The sequence below is a fragment of the Eptatretus burgeri genome, chromosome 2, assembly GCF_056783735.1.
Source record: "Eptatretus burgeri isolate ZD-2024b chromosome 2, Ebu_testis_v1, whole genome shotgun sequence".
Taxonomy (NCBI): Eukaryota; Metazoa; Chordata; class Myxini; order Myxiniformes; family Myxinidae; genus Eptatretus; species Eptatretus burgeri.
This window is the reverse complement of record NC_140962.1, coordinates 112,080,698-112,100,430: the sequence shown is the minus strand read 5'-3', so window position 1 is coordinate 112,100,430 and position 19,733 is coordinate 112,080,698. Positions and strand designations below refer to the sequence as shown.

Sequence of the window (19,733 nt, the reverse complement as noted above, 5' to 3'; positions counted from 1 at the left end):
ACAGATTGTTCGAGTATAACGTCCTGGCTCGGCTAGGATATGAACCATGATGGACTAATGAAGGAAAAGACGAAAACGAGCTGGGACATTTCTATACAAGCATTTATTTACAATCAAGCAAGGAAAGGTATGTGGCACAGTCAATGAGTTTATTATTGTGTACAGCAGTGATAGCAAGGAATTTGTGTGGTGTGACAAAAGGGCAAGCAATTTACAAAAGCAGACACAGAGCAAACTTATCCATTATCACTTCCAGAATCTTAACTTATGCTATGACGGGCACTATCACGTACACTCGCTCTCACACACACACACACACACACACGGAAGATTAGATAGCCAGAAAGAAAGAGAACAGATGAGGATAAACGGCTTCGCAATACCTGGTGGGGGAGGCCAACCAACGCAACCCAGTATGCTTTGGGGGAGGTAGGGGAGAAATACTGGTGTCTCAGGTGTGAGAGTGGGAGGTGTGGTGTAGTGCAATCAGGTGGGGGGGGGGTGTCATGCCAGAGGAAACTGCGATTGTGAGTCGGTAAGATGCTCTACTGTGTGTTCAAAGGGGATGACATAGAGGGTTGAAAAGAGAGAAAGGAGCAAAGATGCGTGAGGTGACAGATCCCTAACCTAATTGGGTATAGGTCTGTGAGTGTAGCATGTAATTCTGTGGGACACTCCGCTTGAGCATTCCCACCTCAAGAGTTGGCGCGTTATCTCTGGAATAGTCACTTGCCAGGGCTCGTGGCAATGAGTGCTCCGCACTGGTCCTCCGGAATAAGCACGTCTCAGTCACACACCAACCGGGAGTTGAGAGCCAGTGACGAGCAGATCCGAGAAGAGCAGAGAGGCACAGGAGAGGGTGAGGCAGAGAGGCAAAGAAGAGGGCGAACAGCTCCGCGATCCACCTTTTATAAGACCTGGGCGAAGGGTAGGGTGACGACCCTAAGCGATGGCCTGTGACCTGAATCCCGCTTCTCTGTTGGGCCACAGCAGTACAAGCCACGCCCTGCCAGGCTCCCGGGGCCGGAAGTGGTGTCATTCACACATCCGGCATGACACGGCCCAGAACTCTATACCGAACTCCCGGGTTGCTCTTCCTGCAACCTCCCCCCCCCCCTCGCCTCCCGTCTTGCCATGTTCTGACAACTGGACAAGGGTCGTATCAATCCCGCGTGCCCACCCGGGACACCCCTGGCGAGATGCGGTTGGTGCTACCAATGTTCGTTGCTCATCCCCGCATCACGCGGTCTGAGTACCCTGACCCATGCAGCACGCCTCTGTTTAGTGGCGAATTGTATCCATACAGAGGTATGAGGAGGTGCGGGAATATTTTTCTCGAGTGCAAGAGATGTTGGTGGGCAAGGTGGTGAGTTTTTGGTGAGCTAGGAGTGAGCAAGGTGAAATGCCATTGGAAATTGGTGCACAGATTTGAATGAAATAATGCCATGCCATGCGTGTGCTGTCCAGTGTTTATTGTGATTCTTTTGGTTCCAAGCCACAGGAGGCATTATATTGTGAACATTCAATTGCATTTTGCATGGTGTGTGTGCTTGCTTGCTTGATTTGTACCATGGCTAAAAGGAAAGGGTTGGAATAGAAATCGGAATGGAAGATAGATATACAAGCCGGTAGGCGACGATGGGTCGCCGAGCATGGAAACTATAAGATATAGAGCAAAATGGATGTCATGTAGTGGATAGGGAATCACCTAAAGATTATGCATATCAAATATCATCCAGTTCCATCTACTGATAACTACTCGGTATCCATTTGAATGAAAAGTACTGAAAATGCGGTTTGAAATCGGAAATCCCCAAAGTTCAAGGGGGTGCTGTGGGTGAACAAAGATCGAAATCGAAAATCCGGCTCGATCGTTTGTGCACAATGTATTCCAGACGATTAGTGTGAATTTTCATGACCATCCGACCGTAACCCTAGGAGGAGTAGCATTTGGTGCGAAGGCAACTCCAGCTCTCACATATTATCGATTTTTGCACTAATTGACCTTTGACCCCTGACCTAAGCGAAATCGGTCAATATGTCCTGAGGCAAAGTTGAAGTACTCATTGAGTACCATGAACCTGCAAAGTTTCATTCATATCGATGCACTCACCTGGTCGCTAGGGGGCCTTCAATTTTCGCCAATTTTCGCGCATATCCTAATTGTAGGGGGCGCTGCGTGTAAAGTATTCCATATATCACAAAAACCGGAATATATTTGATAGAGCATCACTTGTAGATCATTCGTGCCAAATTTCATAACGCTACGTGGGATAATGGCTTTCGGAATTGATTTTGCGTGAACGGTACCGATTTTGAAGGTTTTTCGGTTGTTGCTAGGGAACCAAAGTGTCCCTAGCAACCATCACAATTTCCAAAGCACTAGGTCATTAGATGTACCTCCCACCCGAGTTTGGTCCAAATCGGCCCTCGTTTACTACCAATTATGCTGATGACAAACGAACAAACATCCAAGCAAACAGACAGAATTACTGACAATAAGGGTCACCTATTTCGGCGACCCAATAATTCGACCAAGCTACAAGACCCACGCAATGCACTTCATCCCATTAACCCTCGAGACATGAGGGGAAGTTATGACTGCACGAAGACCAACTAAATAACTGTCTGGGGATCACTGTATGTTGGGTGCCATTGCCTTAGAGGCATGCGGTTTTGCAGAACCGCAACAGCATATATCCGGGTGATTTTAATCCTTTCTGGTGGTCTTGGGGGAGAAAGTGGGGGGGGGGGGGACGCAGTTTTTCCATGTAAATGGGTATCATGTAGCGCCACCTCCAGGAGGGAGAGTGTATTACAAGTCCCCATCATTTTACAGTATGTATATCCTGTATTCCTGTCCCCACATTTTCCAGTGTAGTGAGGTGTTTTTAATTCTGCAGCGAGAGGAATTTTGGACAGGTATTTTGAATTACACGTTTGATTGAGGATAATACTGTAACAAATAACACCCCCCCCCCCCCCCCCGTAACACTCCCGTGGGGAGCGGGTGCTTCGAGTTTGAAGAATGTGTGATTAAAACAGAAACGAGCACACATTATTCTTTCGTATTGAGAACATAAATGTGAGTAGTTGGCTGGGGGGGGGGGGCTGACTGCACCACTGATGCAGTGCCCCTTGTAGGTTAGATGAGGAATTTGTAATTTCTTCATGGTGCCGCTAATAACTCGCATCCTCTTCACAAAGGATAGCATGGTATCTTTAACATCCACCAACGAATCCTGGCAGATGGTACATCGGTTTAACCTTCATCCGAGGGATGACACATTGATGAATCACCCTGCCTGTGAAACACATGGATGACAGTTTATAGCTGGGTCGGGATTCAAACTCAGGCTGGACAGCTGAGATGTGAGTGTGCATTCCTCCTGGCCATCCTGCCAGCTCAGCACACTTTCAGGAGGCTGCAAATCAGGCATGTACGAAAATCCTTTGGTATAGTAAGCTTCAGCTTCTGGCTTTAGTGCAGAATTAAACTATAGCTTCTGGCTCAAGTTTACAGATTTAAGTTTTAACTTCTGGCTCAAGTTTACAGATTTAAGTGTGAGCTTCTGGCTCAAGTTTACAGATTTAAGTTTTAACTTCTGGCTCAAGTTTACAGATTTAAGTGTGAGCTTCTGGCTTAAGTTTGCAGATTTAAGCTTAAGCTTCTGGCTTAAGTTTACAGATTTAAGCTTTAGCTTCTGGCTTAAGTTTACAGATTTAAGCTTTAGCTTCTGGTTTAAGTTTACAGATTTAAGCTTTAGCTTCTGGCTTAAGTTTACAGATTTAAGCTTTAGCTTCTGGCTTAAGTTTACAGATTTAAGCTTTAGCTTCTGGCTTAAGTTTGCAGATTTAAGCTTTAGCTTCTGGCTTAAGTTTGCAGATTTAAGCTTTAGCTTCTGGCTTAAGTTTACAGATTTAAGCTTTAGCTTCTGGCTTAAGTTTACAGATTTAAGCTTTTGCTTCTGGCTTAAGTTTACAGATGTAAGCTTTAGCTTCTGGCTTAAGTTTACAGATGTAAGCTTTAGCTTCTGGCTCAAGTTTATGAATTTAAGCTTTAGCTTCTGGCTTAAGTTTACAGATTTAAGCTTTAGCTTCTGGCTTAAGATTGCAGTTTTAAGCTTTAGCTAATCGCTCAAGTTTGCAGTTTTAAGCGTGAGCTTATGGCTTTAGTTTACAGATTAAAGCTTCAGTTTCTGGCTCAAGTTTACAGTTTTAACCGTGAGCTTATGGCTCAAGTTTACGGATTTAAGCTTTAGCTTCTGGCTTAAGTTTACAGATTTAAGCTTTAGCTTCTGGCTTAAGATTGCAGTTTTAAGCTTTAGCTAATCGCTCAAGTTTACAGTTTTAAGCGTGAGCTTATGGCTTTAGTTTACAGATTAAAGCTTGTTTCTGGCTCAAGTTTACAGTTTTAAGCGTGAGCTTATGGCTTTAGTTTACAGATTTAAGTTTTAACTTCTGGCTCAAGTTTACACATTTAAGTGTGAGCTTCTGGCTTAAGTTTGCAGATTTAAGCTTAAGCTTCTGGCTTAAGTTTAGAGATGTAAGCTTTAGCTTCTGGCTTAAGTTTACAGATTTAAGCTTTAGCTTCTGGCTTAAGTTTGCAGATTTAACCTTTTGCTTCTGGCTTAAGTTTGCAGATTTAAGCTTTAGCTTCTGGCTTAAGTTTACAGATTTAAGCTTTAGCTTCTGGCTTAAGTTTACAGATGTAAGCTTTAGCTTCTGGCTTAAGTTTACAGATGTAAGCTTTAGCTTCTGGCTTAAGTTTACAGATTTAAGCTTTTGCTTCTGGCTTAAGTTGACAGATTTAAGCTTCAGCTTCTGGCTTAAGTTTACAGATGTAAGCTTTAGCTTCTGGCTTAAGTTTACAGATTTAAGCTTTAGCTTCTGGCTTAAGTTTACAGATGTAAGCTTTAGCTTCTGGCTTAAGTTTACAGATGTAAGCTTTAGCTTCTGGCTTAAGTTTACAGATTTAAGCTTTTGCTTCTGGCTTAAGTTGACAGATTTAAGCTTTAGCTTCTGGCTTAAGTTTACAGATGTAAGCTTTAGCTTCTGGCTTAAGTTTACAGATTTAAGCTTTTGCTTCTGGCTTAAGTTGACAGATTTAAGCTTTAGCGTATGGCTGAAGTTTGCAGGTTTAAGCTTTTGCTTCTGGCTTAAGTTTACAGATTTAAGCTTTAGCTTCTGGCTTAAGTTTACAGATGTAAGCTTTAGCTTCTGGCTCAAGTTTACGGATTTAAGCTTTAGCTTCTGGCTTAAGTTTACAGATTTAAGCTTTAGCTTCTGGCTTAAGATTGCAGTTTTAAGCTTTAGCTTCTGGCTTAAGTTTACAGATTTAAGCTTTAGCTTCTGGCTTAAGTTTACAGATGTAAGCTTTAGCTTCTGGCTTAAGTTTACAGATGTAAGCTTTAGCTTCTGGCTTAAGTTTACAGATTTAAGCTTTTGCTTCTGGCTTAAGTTGACAGATTTAAGCTTTAGCTTCTGGCTTAAGTTTACAGATGTAAGCTTTAGCTTCTGGCTTAAGTTTACAGATTTAAGCTTTTGCTTCTGGCTTAAGTTGACAGATTTAAGCTTTAGCTTATGGCTGAAGTTTGCAGGTTTAAGCTTTTGCTTCTGGCTTAAGTTTACAGATGTAAGCTTTAGCTTCTGGCTCAAGTTTACGGATTTAAGCTTTAGCTTCTGGCTTAAGTTTACAGATTTAAGCTTTAGCTTCTGGCTTAAGATTGCAGTTTTAAGCTTTAGCTAATCGCTCAAGTTTACAGTTTTAAGCGTGAGCTCATGGCTTTAGTTTACAGATTTAAGCTTTAGTTTCTGGCTCAAGTTTACAGTTTTAAGCTTTAACTCATGGCTCAAGTTTACAGATTTAAGCTTTAGCTAATGGCTCAAGTTTACAGTTTTAAGCTTTAGCTAATGGCTCAAGTTTACAGTTTTAAGCTTTAGCTAATGGCTCAAGTTTACAGATTTAAGCTTTATCTTCTGGCTTAAGCTTACAGATTTAAGCTTTATGTTTTGGCTTAAGTTTACAGATTTAAGCTTTATCTTATGGCTTAAGTTTACAAACTTAAACTTTTCTTATGCCTGGGTAAGACATGGTCGAATATCAACAAATGTGCAGAGTAATTGCAGAGTTGTATAACATTACAATGGACAACATCCAGCGATGCTGTTAAACCAGTTCAATGCAGACCTCGCTCCAGCAGGCCTCTCAATAAGAAAAGGCGTCACGTCTGCTGTACTCCAGACCCCACAGTGACAAGGCGGAATTCGTCATTTCCGAGATATTAGCAAAGACGTCGTGAATGGTGCCTGGAAGCCGGAAGGATGGGGCCAGTGGTCTGGAAGTTGTTTAGACCAGTCTTTCCCATGTGCAGACCAATGCACACGCTCAACTCGCAATGAGCCAATGCAAATCTATGTTCAAGTCAGTTCAGTAAACATGCAGCAAAGATGCTCAGGTTTCCCTGGGAGCACATCCTTACAATGCAGAAAACCACTACCATCCCACTGTAAACCACGTTCGCTTGTGAAAAGTGCGGAATAACTTGAATTATATTAGAGAGAAAATCTTTCAATCAAAATGGAGGACAAACCCTGCACTTAATGGATCATGATGGGAAACCAAAAATCGCCAGGTGTGATTATTTTCAACAACAAAAACATGATGTTAAATTGAGTCTTTGATGTGTGTGTGTGTGTGTGTGTGTGTGTGTGTGTGTGTGTGTGTGTGTGTGTGTGTGTGTGTGTGTGTGTGTGTGTGTGTGTGTGTGTGTGTGTTTGTGTGTGTTGTTATCTCTGTATGTGGGTTTCGAAAGGTGGAACAGAGTCCTACCAGGTCTCAAATTGATTGTAAGTAAACTGATTGTCTGTCGTGAAGGGAATCAGTTTTTGCATTTTTTTTTTTTTTACCTCCGCCCACCTAAGGTGGAAGGTTATGTTTTCACACTTCTCTGTCTGTTTGTTTATCCTTGTTTGTTTGTCTGTTTGTTTTGTTTCTGTGCAGGATATCTCAAAAACTTGTGGACGGATTTGGTTGAAATTTGGTGGGCAGGTTGGGTGTGTGAAAAAAGATGAATCGTTTAGATTTGGGCGAAGATCCGGATCCAGATTCCAGATACAATACTTTTTTTTTAAAGTTTTAAAGTGATTCTTCACCATTGAGAGATGAGGCCAAAAACGATATATACCATTGTATTTCAAAAATTTATTGGCTTTGATATGTTCTACTGGATCGGGCATTGCATGGCATAGGTATGCGCACTACCGGGTGCCCTTCTAGTTAATGTAATGCAGTGATGTTGGTGGATTTCCAAGCAGATGAAAGATGATCAAAGGCCAATGGTACAATGAAAAGGGCTGAGAGGATGTGCAAGAGGAGCAGAGCAAGTTTTTAGGACACATGAGCTGATGCCATCCTGTCCAGTTGCAGAGTCAGGATTGAGAGTTGAAAGAACCTTCTCCACCTTCTCAGGTGCAAAATACACAGAATCCAGGAGCTGTTGGGCATAACAGGGAAGGATGGGTACCGAGAGTGAGGGATTGGGGGGACACCATATTTGGAAGCAAACTCAGAATAGAGACATACGGCCTTCTCACCAGCGGAGTTGGCTGTGGTACCATTTGAAGAGGGGAAAGGGATGGAAGGAGAGCATTCACCAGAGCCATACTTAACAAGGTGCTATCAAGTTTTAGAGGAAGGAGACAAGTTTGAAAGTTCATTCTTGAAGTTAAATAGATGTTGTTTTCTGGCTCTCCTGAGAGGGGACACACTTGTTGCAGACTTATTGAAAACGCACTGAGATTGCCTTCAGTCAGATTAGCCTTCCAGGAAGAGAAGGCAATTTGTTTCAGAGCAACTGCCTCACCACATGATTCAGTGTACCATGGGCAGGAAGAAGAGTAGGATAATTGATGATGGAAGAGCAGGAGACATTTGTAGGAAAGTTGGTCATCACCAAGTCCAGAAGGGAGGATTTGCCATTGGGAGAAATCTGGGTTGGAAAGTTTACAGATCGAAACAGTCCCATGGAGTCACAGAAGTGTCATGGCTGGTGGGAGAGGTACCGATACCCAGCCAAGTTGCATGGCTACAATTTAAATCACCGCACATGAGGAAGAGGGAGTTGGGATGAATGGTTAAAAATGTGTCCATGTGCTGAAAGGGAAAGAGAAAGAATGAGAATATCACTGTTTGGAGGATGGTACAACACACAGACAAACAAGAGGTGGGAGCGGAGGGAAAGTCACAGCCAGAGGTACATTTAGGGGTCATGAGGTGTAAGATCAGTACAAAGCCAGTGGGAAAATGAGTTCTGAATGTAAAGTGCAACTCCATCAGTGGGGCATGTTTCAGGCCTATCAAATCAGAGACAATAATTGGGGAGAGAGACACAAAGGAGTCAAGGAAGGATTCTGTTAAACAGATGATGTCTGGGTTATCGTCAGTGGCAAGGATTGAGAGATCTGTCAGATTGGAGTGGAGACCTTTAATGTTTGAGATCCACATGGGTCAGGCCAGGTATGGGAGCATGCACCATAGCAGAGCATCGCTGGGTCCACTTTCCACTGGTACTCCAGGGCCTCCATCTGGCCATCCCCCAAGCAGATGCCTGACCCATCCCCATCCCCTTGAGATGCCGATCAACCTGCTGCAACCACGAGGCATGTGGTCAGCCCATTGGCCTCTTCCACTCACGAGGCTCCCTCGCTGAGAGAATCTGGTGAGCAGGATCAGCATCAGGAAAATGAGCCATATGTCCATACAGCCCAGCCGCAGGTAACATTCATTGACTAAACAGGTAACAAATCTCATCTGAGTCGCTCTCAGCAAATGATCGTTGAACACAAAGACTGACCAGCAACAGCCAAGGATTCTCCAAAGAGACCTGGCACCAAAGGGGTTAAGTCTCTGTCTCAGATCCTTCATCGGAGTCCAAGTCTCACATCTGCAGAGAAAAACTGGAAGCACGATGGACTTTTGGATGGACGATGGATGGAAGCACAAGACTCAGACTTTTGTCCTTCTGCAAAGGCACCACCAACACCACACCCCATAATCCAGTGAATCCATGACTCACCAGGCCTGCCCCAGACATCTATTGACCTCTGGCTCACAACATGTGGAGACATTAATATCACTGACAAGGTAAGTGAATCGCTTCATGACCTCAACATCCTCACCACAAAGGGGTACAGACAAGATAGCAGCATCCAATATGTCATTGAAACCCTGGATCTTAGTTTTGACCCAGGAAACCTGTAATCCCAGAGGATCCTGGATCCGACTCCTCATTCAGTGCCTCAAGAGCCCCCATCAAGCTATCTAGCATGGCTGCATCATCTGCGAAATAAATGTCAGAGATACTGACATTCTCAAATGAAGCACCGCAGCTTCCTCCCCATCCTCCCCAGAATCCAGTCCACACAAGCGCTGAAAAGTGTGGGGGCCAGTGCACACCCCTGACAAACTCCAGTCACAACTGGAAATATGAAAGAGATGGAATCACCACACCTCACAGCACTCTCAGTAACAGAGTAGAGTAGAAAAATAAGATTGATCCGTTTTAGTGGCACCTCAAAAGACCGAGAATCATCCATAGGGCATCCCGATTCACTTGAATCAAATGTTTTGTAACAAATCTCATCTGAGTTGATGAGCTGTGTAACAAATCTCATTCAGAGATTCCTCACAAAGGATCAACATAGGCTGCGAACAACCCCTGCCGAAACTCTCCCTTGCATTCAGTGAGGATCCGAAGAGCAAGGATACTGTCAATTGCTGACTTCTTTGGTGTAAAGTCTCATCCTTGAGCTTGCCAACATCCAGCGTAGGCTGGGATGGTACCATTCTCCTGGATTTAAGCTGCAACTTTAGAGTTGCTACAACAAGCCGGTGGTCAGTATTGAGGAACTGAGCACTCTGGTAGACCCTGCAGTTCTGGATCATCCTCCAGCGACCATCAGCAAGCACCTGGTCAATCTGCTTTTCCACATCAGCAGTGTTGGAATACCAAGTCCAGCAATGAGTCTGTGGGTGCTAAAACCATGAACCAGCTGCCCTAAGTCCAGGACTTCTTGCAAAGTCAAGGAACTTTGTGCTATTCTGGTTCACAGTTCCAAACCCATGGAGACCAACCCATATCTATGTGTTGGTCACAGGACCAACAACACCAATAACCATCCCTATAGTCCTGCAGCGTAGTCTGACATTTCAGATCAATTGTTCAAATTTGCATAGAAGCACCAAAATTGGTACACATGTAGAATAATGTATTCCGAACAATTCTAGACATGGAGTCACCCGAGATTGTGCCTTGGTCAGCTTCGGCGACCATTTTCCAAAATGGCCGCCATTCTACTTTCGCAAAATTGGCTATATGCTCTTATTTTCTTATTGTATTGGTGGTTGATATAAGGAAAGTGTAAAATTCAGTAAATTGACCATGAAAAGGTGTATTCAAATATTATGAGCCAGTATTTTCAGTAAAAAAGTCATTATTTGTAAAAAAGATTAAAAAAAGCCAAAAAAAAAGAATACATTAGTCAACATATGTACCAATTTTGGTGCTTTTATGAAAAGTCGAACAATTGGTTTGCTATGCTGCAGTACTACTATCAGTGCCAGTTGATGCAATGAAATCCCCCGAGACTCGAAGAGTGTCTCGCCTGGGGGGAGGGGGGGCACTGATCAACCACAGACTCGAGCGTGGCATAGAATGCATCCTTCACAGTGAGATCACTCGCCTCAGTCGGAGCATGTACAGAGGAGACCAGGGAAGCGACACACAAGGAGTGATGAATCCTCATTCTCTTCATACGCTCGTTGATCAATGTTACCTCCATTATCATGGAAGTCAACTTACTGGACATAGCTACAGAAACTCCTGGCCATAGGAACCATCAGAGTGACCAGTCAAGAAGTAGGTGGAACCACCTGCCATGATCTCGCCACTATCAGGTCTCTGAACCTCAGAAAGTGCTGCAATACTGATGTTCAAATGCTGGAGCTCAGATGATAATGGAGACGGGTGATTATCCTCTCGGTGAGTGAGGACATTCTGGGCACACGCCTGAAGGGACCGCCTCAGGTTAACCCGAGAAGACCGTCAGCTGCTGGACGACACCTCAACACCACCCCGCCACACACCACCACAACCCAACCCAGGAAGGTTACCCCATGCTTTTCCTCCCATCATCAAAGAATGGGGGACACCGAAGGCTTTGCACCAGTCCCATCATCTGCTGGTCGTATGGCAGCTTAGTTGCCGGGGTAGCTATCATTTCTTCAAGCGCGACTGTGTCGCTGATGCGGTGCCCCTCCACCAGTACACACACTGGAACTGGTACTCATTTCTCTGACTTCGGAAGGATGACAGGCTGAGTCAACCCCCTGGTGTATTAAATCAGCGGCCAACGGGGCTTGAACTCAGGACCCTAGGATCCCAAGCCACCACCCTCACTACTGAGCCAATACCAAGCTCCATCATCTGATGAGCTGCCTGTGAAGGGCAGCTGCACTGGAGGTACTCCCACATCATGAGTTTTCAGTCTTCTTTGCGTTTTCTTTATGTGTTTTGTGGAGTGAAGGGTTTTATGGTGGCCGGAGTGCAAATCCTGCCACCAACCTCCTAAAAAAAAAAAAAAGTAACCCAACTGCAGGAGGACGTCCACAGACAGTTGGGAACGAGATATGGATGGCTGTTGGCTCACAAGGAACTCTCCTGCTCTTTGACAGGTTTTGTTTTTAATCGTGCTGGGTGTCCACATCATACACACTCCTCACCAGGAAACCTGGTGGGGGAGACCGTTTCGTCGCAGACAACCCTACCATGAAACAGGTTAGTACAGGTTTACACAGTACCTGTAGCAAGTCAATGATCTAATCTGGCCTGACACTATCATGCTGTCACCCACGCAGTTAGGGAAGGATCCACTCCGTCCTCCAAATGTGAACAGTTTTCCCAACTCGTTACTGTATATTTTGCAACTATCAATTATTTATTGATAGTAAACAGGTTATCATAAATTATTCATGCTTCTACTTTTTCTGAGGGACTGCATAGTTAGATTCATGGGTAGTTGAAAAGTGGGCCAAAATTCAAAAAATCCTGTCCCAACCGAGCTCGAGAGGGCACTGCATCAGTGGCACAGCCGCAGTCTGGTTTGCATTACGAAGAAGAGCAGGTGGACGTTGCGCGTGTGCATATCATTTGCATACATTATTTAATTAAACATTCCATTCCTCAGCCGTTTGCACGTCACCCGCTGAATCTGCATGCAAAACACCTATTTATGAAACTGTATTACTTTGTACCGCACGTGCTTATCGCTCGGAAATGTAATATAAACCAGAATACTCGGAAATTCGCCAAGCGCACACACAAACACTGTTTACAAGGACGCACGTGACTCCGATTCACCCTGCAGGGCCATGCAAGAGGTCGCACGACGACGGGCAATAAAAGCAAACTGGCGGAGATTACCGAGGACTTCGGGGAATTGTTTTTGCATGTGATATCAAATGAAGGAAAGCCAAAGCGCGATCAGGAGGGACCATGACCCATTTTGTCCTTGGGCGTGGTGTTCTTTAGGTCGTGTTGCGCTTCACTGGGTTCATAGCACTGCATGCTCGGGCGAACGGAACGCAACATGCTGCACATATCATCATCTAGGGATAGGACGAGTAGGTCATGCTTGCCGGCACACGAGGTGAACTATTATTTTCTGAGTACCTATTACATTGTGTTCATTATGGGCTGGCTGGATAGCCTCGACGTAGGTATGCACAGTCACACCTTTGAACCGTTTTAACTTGGATTCGAAATCTTGACCCACATACAAACTACCTCCCTGGTGCTTCGCAGTCGCTTGGTGGACGGTCAAAGATCCCACAGTGTCTTTCGCAGAGAATAGGAATGTTATATCAATGGAACCCCTGATCAGCGATTTCCAAATCTCCGCCACGCTCAATTGAACGTGAAGCCTGGCCAGCCGGTTCGTGAAAGACTTGGATCGAATTATACCGGCCGACCCCACAAGAGGGAAGGAATTATTGGGACTGTAAACTAATAAATTGCGTAAGTCATTGCTTTTTGCCTCTGTTTACTTGATTGATCGTCAGACTTTCCAAGCAAGGCTCTGTATATTCAATTTAGGTCAGAGGTCATTTCTTGTAGTATTTATCATCCCTTTCTTTGAAAAATGTCTTACAATAATCCGATATTGAATATTATCAATAATATTTTTTACATATACAGTGCTGTATTTAGTCATATAGTGTGTGTGCGCCTTGCTCCGCACAATCTCCTCTAAGCTGTCTCACCTGGGTTCGAATCCTGACCCAGCAATAAATTGTCATCCTGATGATTCATCTGTGTGTGTGTGTGTGTGTGTGTGTGTGTGTGTGTGTGTGTGTGTGTGTGTGTGTGTGTGTGTGTGTGTGTGTGTGTGTGTGTGTGTGTGTGTGTGTGTGTGTGTGTGTGTGTGTGTGTGTGTGTGTGTGTGTGTGTGTGTGTGTGTGTGTGTGTGTGTGTGTGTGTGTGTGTGTGTGTGTGTGTGTGTTTCAGTGTGTGTTCTACATAACTGCAAAACCATAAAACCGAGCAACCTGAAACTTTGCATGCATATTTAGGGAACTCCAAGGAAGTGCAAGAGTGAAAATTGGGTGTTTGGGTAAATTAAAACACCCCTTTTGAAGAGAATTAACAGCCATATTTAATTATGTCCTTCATCTGGCGATCCTCAGCCACCTCGCTCTTTTGGGTCTCAAGGCGTCTCCTGCGTAACCTTGCTGGGGTCTGAAGCCGCCGTGTTTTTTTGGCTTGCTCAACTTTACCTTGCCTTGATTTGGAACAGGCCGCAGCACTTTCTTGACGAAAAAGTTTTTTTTTTTTCTACTTTCCTCACTCATATTATCGAATGCCTGTTATCATCATATTATCATATCGAATATTATCATCATAACTACAAATTGCTGTATACATCACTTTTTTAACTACTATAGTTTTCAAATTGGGAACTTGGCATGATTTCATGCATAATATGATACTATTTTCCACGATCTACTCTCAAGAAATAATTAAAGTATATCATCGAAATATTATTTTGGTTTTGAGGATCGGATATTGTCCAGACTAAATAAGTGTCAAAATCTGGAGTGAAATCTGATAATTTAAAGAAATAATGAGTCGCAACTAAGCTGATATACCGATTTACTTTAAGCAGGCAAGGCTATGATCCCTCCTCCTCCATACATACACATGAAAATGTGAAATTTCCAAAACATTAAACTGATCTTTTTCTACTGTTTGGAAAATTCGATTGAGTGAACAAAAGATTTACGGAATGTGCCAAAATTAACCAGCTTCATTTCGCTATCTCATTTAATGCATTCACTGTGAGTCCTGTCCCTGAGAGGAACTGCTTATCCATAACGTCTGCCAGATCTGTTTGTGTTTTCAGAGGTTTGTGAGATCCTCTACAGGGAATCAAAGCAAATCTGGTGAAAAACGGACGTTTTAAAATAAAGTTATGATGTTTGCGCGGACCACGAACGATGTACGTGACACATGCACAGTCGAGCAGGCACCGTGGTAAATTATCTGCAATGTTTATTTCACAGGCGATTAAACTTTGCGACATCTCCAGAGTTGTTCTACATTAAATAGCAACTCTTTTGTGGATAAAGTCATAATTTGAATGAATTCATTTTATTTCTTTAACTGCTGCGTGCACGGCGAAGACTGGCTTTCAAGTTAATGGGATCCTTTGTGGTATGCAGTCACAGCCTGGCCAGACATTCCTTATCAGCCATTTAATTGGAGTGCTTGCTTGAGTGCTTAAGCCACTCGCCGAGCGCCCTTTAGTCAATAGCGGTACTGCGTGATGTCATTCTGAGTGAATTGTTCACTCACTGCAGATGCTTTTCCCGCGCCACGTCATTCAGAGCGAGTGGTTCGTGCTTCGCCATCCTGAGCGAGTGGTTTGTTCTTCACCATCCTGAGCGAGTGGTTTGTTCTTCACCATCCTGAGCGAGTGGTTCATGCTTCACCATCCTGAGTGAGTGGTTTGTGCTCCACCATCCTGAGTGAGTGGTTCGCGCCCCATCAACCTGAGCAAGTGGTCTGTGCTTCATCATCCTGAGCGAGTTGTTCGTGTTCCATCATTCTGAGTGAGTTGTGAAATAACACCCGATTTCCAAGCCACTTGCCCTATTAATGTTTTGTAAATTACTGAGCCAAATTTTTTTTTTCACCACCTGTCCCACACCGCAGTTTGTAAAGATTAATCCTTGTGAGCATCTCCCTGAAATGTCGATTATAAATGCAATGTTATTTTTCAGTGAAAGCCACTCAAGGGGTTTGGGTTGTATGCAGTACGTACCGCAGTCGGTAATCACACTGACTCCAACCTGCCAATTCCCGATATTGTCCAAGCACGTGTGTGTGTGTGTGTGTGTGTGTGTGTGTGTGTGTGTGTGTGTGTGTGTGTGTGTGTGTGTGTGTGTGTGTGTGTGTGTGTGTGTGTGTGTGTGTGTGTGTGTGTGTGTGTGTGCTTGTGTTGTTCTAAAAGCATAACATTCTCTCTGTGAACTCCCCTACCTCACATATCTCTATCACTTTCACTCTCACTCTCACTCGACATATCTGGATGGTGTTTGCCTCCGGATGTGTCTGGGCAGGGTTTGGCTCTGGGACGTGTCCGGGTGGTGTTTATGTCCGCACAAGTGTTTGTCTCTGGACGCATCGGGGCAGTGTTTGTCTCCGGAGGCGTCGGGGTGGTGTTTCTCTCCGGAGGCGTCAGGGCGGTGTTTGTCTCTGGAGGTGTCAGTGCGGTGTTTGTCTCCAGAGGCATCAGGGCGGTGTTTGTATCCGGAAGGTGTCAGAGCGGTTTTTGTCTCCGGAGGCGGCGGGGCGGTGTTTGTCTCCGGAGGCGTCAGGAAAGTGTTTGTCTCTGGAGGTGTCAGTGCGGTGTTTGTCTCCAGGGGCGTCAGGGCGGTGTTTGTCTCCAGACACGTCAGGGCGGTGTTTGTCTCCAGATGCGTCGGGGCGGTGTTTGTCTCTGGACGCATCCGGACGGTGTTTGTCTCTGGACGCATCGGGGCGGCATTTGGCTCTGGTTGCGTCGGGCGGCGTTTGTCTCCGGGCGCATCGGGCCGGTGTTTGTCTCCGGAGGCGTCGGGGTGGTATAAGTCTCTGGAGGCGTCGGGGCGGTGTAAGTCTCTGGAGGCGTCGGGGCAGTGTTTGTCTCCGGAGGCGTCTGGGTGGTGTAAGTCTCTGGAGGCGTCGGGGCGGTGTTTTTCTCCGGAGGTGTCAGGGCAGTGTTTGTCTCCGGACACGTCGGGGTGGCATTTGGCTCTGGTCGCGTCGGGCGGCGTTTGTCTCCGGGCGCATCGGGCCGGTGTTTGTCTCCGGAGGCGTTGGGGCGGTGTTTGTCTCCGGACGCGTCGGGGCAGTTTTTGTCTCCGGACGCGTCGGGGCGGTGTTTGTCTCCAGAAGCGTCGGGGCGGTGTTTGTCTCGAGACGCGTCGGGGCGGTGTTTGTCTCCAGATACGCCAGAGCGGTGTTTGTCTCCGGACGTGTCGGGGCGGTCTCTCGCGGTCTCTCGCGGTCTCTCTCTCGCGGTCTCTCTCTCGCGGTCTCTCTCTCGCGGTCTCTCTCTCGCGGTCTCTCTCTCGCGGTCTCTCTCTCTCTCTCTCTCTCTCTCTCTCTCTCTCTCTCTCTCTCTCTCTCTCTCTCTCTCTCTCTCTCTCTCTCTCTCTCTCTCTCTCTCTCTCTCTCTCTCTCTCTCTCTCTCTCTCTCTCTCTCTCTCTCTCTCTCTCTCTCTCTCTCTCTCTCTCTCTCTCTCTCTCTCTCTCTCTCTCTCTCTCTCTCTCTCTCCCTCTCTCTCTCTCTCTCTCTCTCTCTCTCTCTCTCTCTCTCTCTCTCTCTCTCTCTCTCTCTCTCTCTCTCTCTCTCTCTCTCTCTCTCTCTCTCTCTCTCTCTCTCTCTCTCTCTCTCTCTCTCTCTCTCTCTCTCTCTCTCTCTCTCTCTCTCTCTCTCTCTCTCTCTCTCTCTCTCTCTCTCTCTCTCTCTCTCTCTCTCTCTCTCTCTCTCTCTCTCTCTCTCTCTCTCTCTCTCTCTCTCTCTCTCTCTCTCTCTCTCTCTCTCTCTCTCTCTCTCTCTCTCTCTCTCTCTCTCTCTCTCTCTCTCTCTCTCTCTCTCTCTCTCTCTCTCTCTCTCTCTCTCTCTCTCTCTCTCTCTCTCTCTCTCTCTCTCTCTCTCTCTCTCTCTCTCTCTCTCTCTCTCTCTCTCTCTCTCTCTCTCTCCTCTCTCTCTCCCTCTCTCTCTCCTCTCTCTCTCTCTCTCTCTCTCTCTCTCTCCCCTCTCTCTCTCCCCCTCTCTCTCTCTCTCTCTCTCTCTCTCTCTCTCTCTCTCTCTCTCTCTCTCTCTCTCTCTCTCTCTCTCTCTCTCTCTCTCTCTCTCTCTCTCTCTCTCTCTCTCTCTCTCTCCTCTCTCTCTCTCTCTCTCTCTCTCTCTCTCTCTCTCTCTCTCTCTCTCTCTCTCTCTCTCTCTCTCTCTCTCTCTCTCTCTCTCTCTCTCTCTCTCTCTCTCTCTCTCTCTCTCTCTCTCTCTCTCTCTCTCTCTCTCTCTCTCTCTCTCTCTCTCTCTCTCTCTCTCTCTCTCTCTCTCTCTCTCTCTCTCTCTCTCTCTCTCTCTCTCTCTCTCTCTCTCTCTCTCTCTCTCTCTCTCTCTCTCTCTCTCTCTCTCTCTCTCTCTCTCTCTCTCTCTCTCTCTCTCTCTCTCTCTCTCTCTCTCTCTCTCTCTCTCTCTCTCTCTCTCTCTCTCTCTCTCTCTCTCTCTCTCTCTCTCTCTCTCTCTCTCTCTCTCTCTCTCTCTCTCTCTCTCTCTCTCTCTCTCTCTCTCTCTCTCTCTCTTTCTCTCTCTCTCTCTCTCTCTCTCTCTCTCTCTCTCTCTCTCCCTCTCTCTCTCTCTTCCTCTCTTTCTCTTCCTCTCTTTCTCTCCTCTCTTTCTCTTCCTCTCTTTCTCTCCTCTCTTTCTCTTCCTCTCTTTCTCTCCTCTCTTTCTCTTCCTCTCTTTCTCTTCCTCTCTTTCTCTCCTCTCTTTCTCTTCCTCTCTTTCTCTTCCTCTCTTTCTCTCTCTCTTTCTCTCTCTCTTTCTCTCTCTCTTTCTCTCTCTCTTTCTCTCTCTCTTTCTCTCTCTCTTTCTCTCTCTCTTCTCTCTCTCTTCTCTCTCTCTTCTCTCTCTCTCCTCTCTCTCTCCTCTCTCTTCTCTCTCTCCCCCAAGAAATATTTTAGTATTCCCATCAGCAAAGCAACGGGTGGTATTTGCAAGTATATAATAAGTAAGGGGTTCTAACTCACGATCAGACTCAATGTGGTAATCTTGAGACTCAAAACTGCTGAGTTTGGTTGGTCAAGGGTTCAAACCCCGGTCGACTTATACCAAAGACATCAAAAATGGTACGTGCTGTTTCCTTGCTTGACTCTCAGCATTTAAGAGGATAAGAGCATGGACAAACAACGTTGTGAAGGTAATGGCAAACCACCCACTATAACTCTTGCTAAGAAACTGCTTTGGCAACTCCAACACTCTGTCGGGTATGGTGCATTAAAAATATCGAACGGCCATGGTCACACGGCATGCAAACCCAATGTTGTTTTATCACACAGGGCCACATGTTTACCCACACTGGCCGCCTGACCGGCCAGGTGCTATGATCGATGTGTGCGAGGAAGATGATGTTTCCCGAGCAACTCTCCACGAGACCCCCCACGCTAACAGACCCTTCATGGAGCTGCTCCCACCAGCCTCACCTTCACCTTTCCATTTTCCAGGCACATGCTTACTGGTGATCAAATTTCTTTAATTGATGGTTTATGGTTAGAACGTCTGTTCTGATGGCAGCACCAACTTTCTCATGAGTTTCCCTGCAGGTCTTCAAGACAGCTGTTCACCACCCTATCAGATCATCCCTCATCCAAAACTATGATCTTTTTTGCCCCCATCTACTCCAACTACCCCCCCCCCCAACGCCAGCAACCTCTCAATTTACAGTTTTTTCTTCCTGATCCTCAACCCTGACGTTGATCTGTTCCCCACCCTTCTTTCTCCTGTTCCTTTTCTGTTGCGTCCTAATCCGTTCTATGTTCTCGGTCTTCCACGAGCCTCGACTGTGCATACAAAAAACAGCTGGAACAGCAAATACTGTATAGCATTTGCTTGGACGTCCTGCAGCAAGAGAAGAAAAACGCGAGATTGAACAAGCGGCCATCTATTTTTCCGTACATATTGAAAGAGTAGCCAATATAGGCAATGGGGTGGGGTGCTGAATCACAAAAAAGAGGGATTAACGCTATAGATATGGAAGGGACTAACCCGATAGGTATTCCATTCCATTGGGACCATACTCTGTACAAAGCATCCGTGCTGCCAAAGTAGCCTCCTGGGCAATTGGGTACAATTCTGGACGGGTCACCACTCCGACACAGACTACTCAAATGGCTCAATCATCCCAGCATGCTGCTACTCAATTTGTCAACCTCTGAAGGAAGGCAGGCTGGGTCAATCCCACCTGGTATTAATTCAACAGTCAAGCAGGATTTGAACTCAGGACCCTGGGATCTAAAGCACACTTCCCTAACCATAAAGCTAACATGAGGCGTAACCCTATTGAAATGGAAAGAACTAATCCAATAACTATGGAAGTGACTAAATATATATATATATATATA

The 19,733-nt window shown here is 45.5% G+C and overlaps 1 long non-coding RNA gene across 2 annotated transcripts in view; it reads left to right on the top strand.

Annotated features, from left to right (window-relative positions):
* Positions 1 to 15,154: 15,154 nt before the first annotated feature.
* LOC147032847 (uncharacterized) overlaps positions 15,155 to 19,733 on the top strand; it is a 39,457-nt gene continuing 34,878 nt past the window's right edge. For both annotated transcript variants that reach the window (XR_015055375.1, XR_015055374.1), the window contains exon 1: positions 15,155 to 15,169. This is a non-coding gene — a long non-coding RNA (uncharacterized LOC147032847). The remainder of the gene's footprint in view (positions 15,170 to 19,733) is intronic.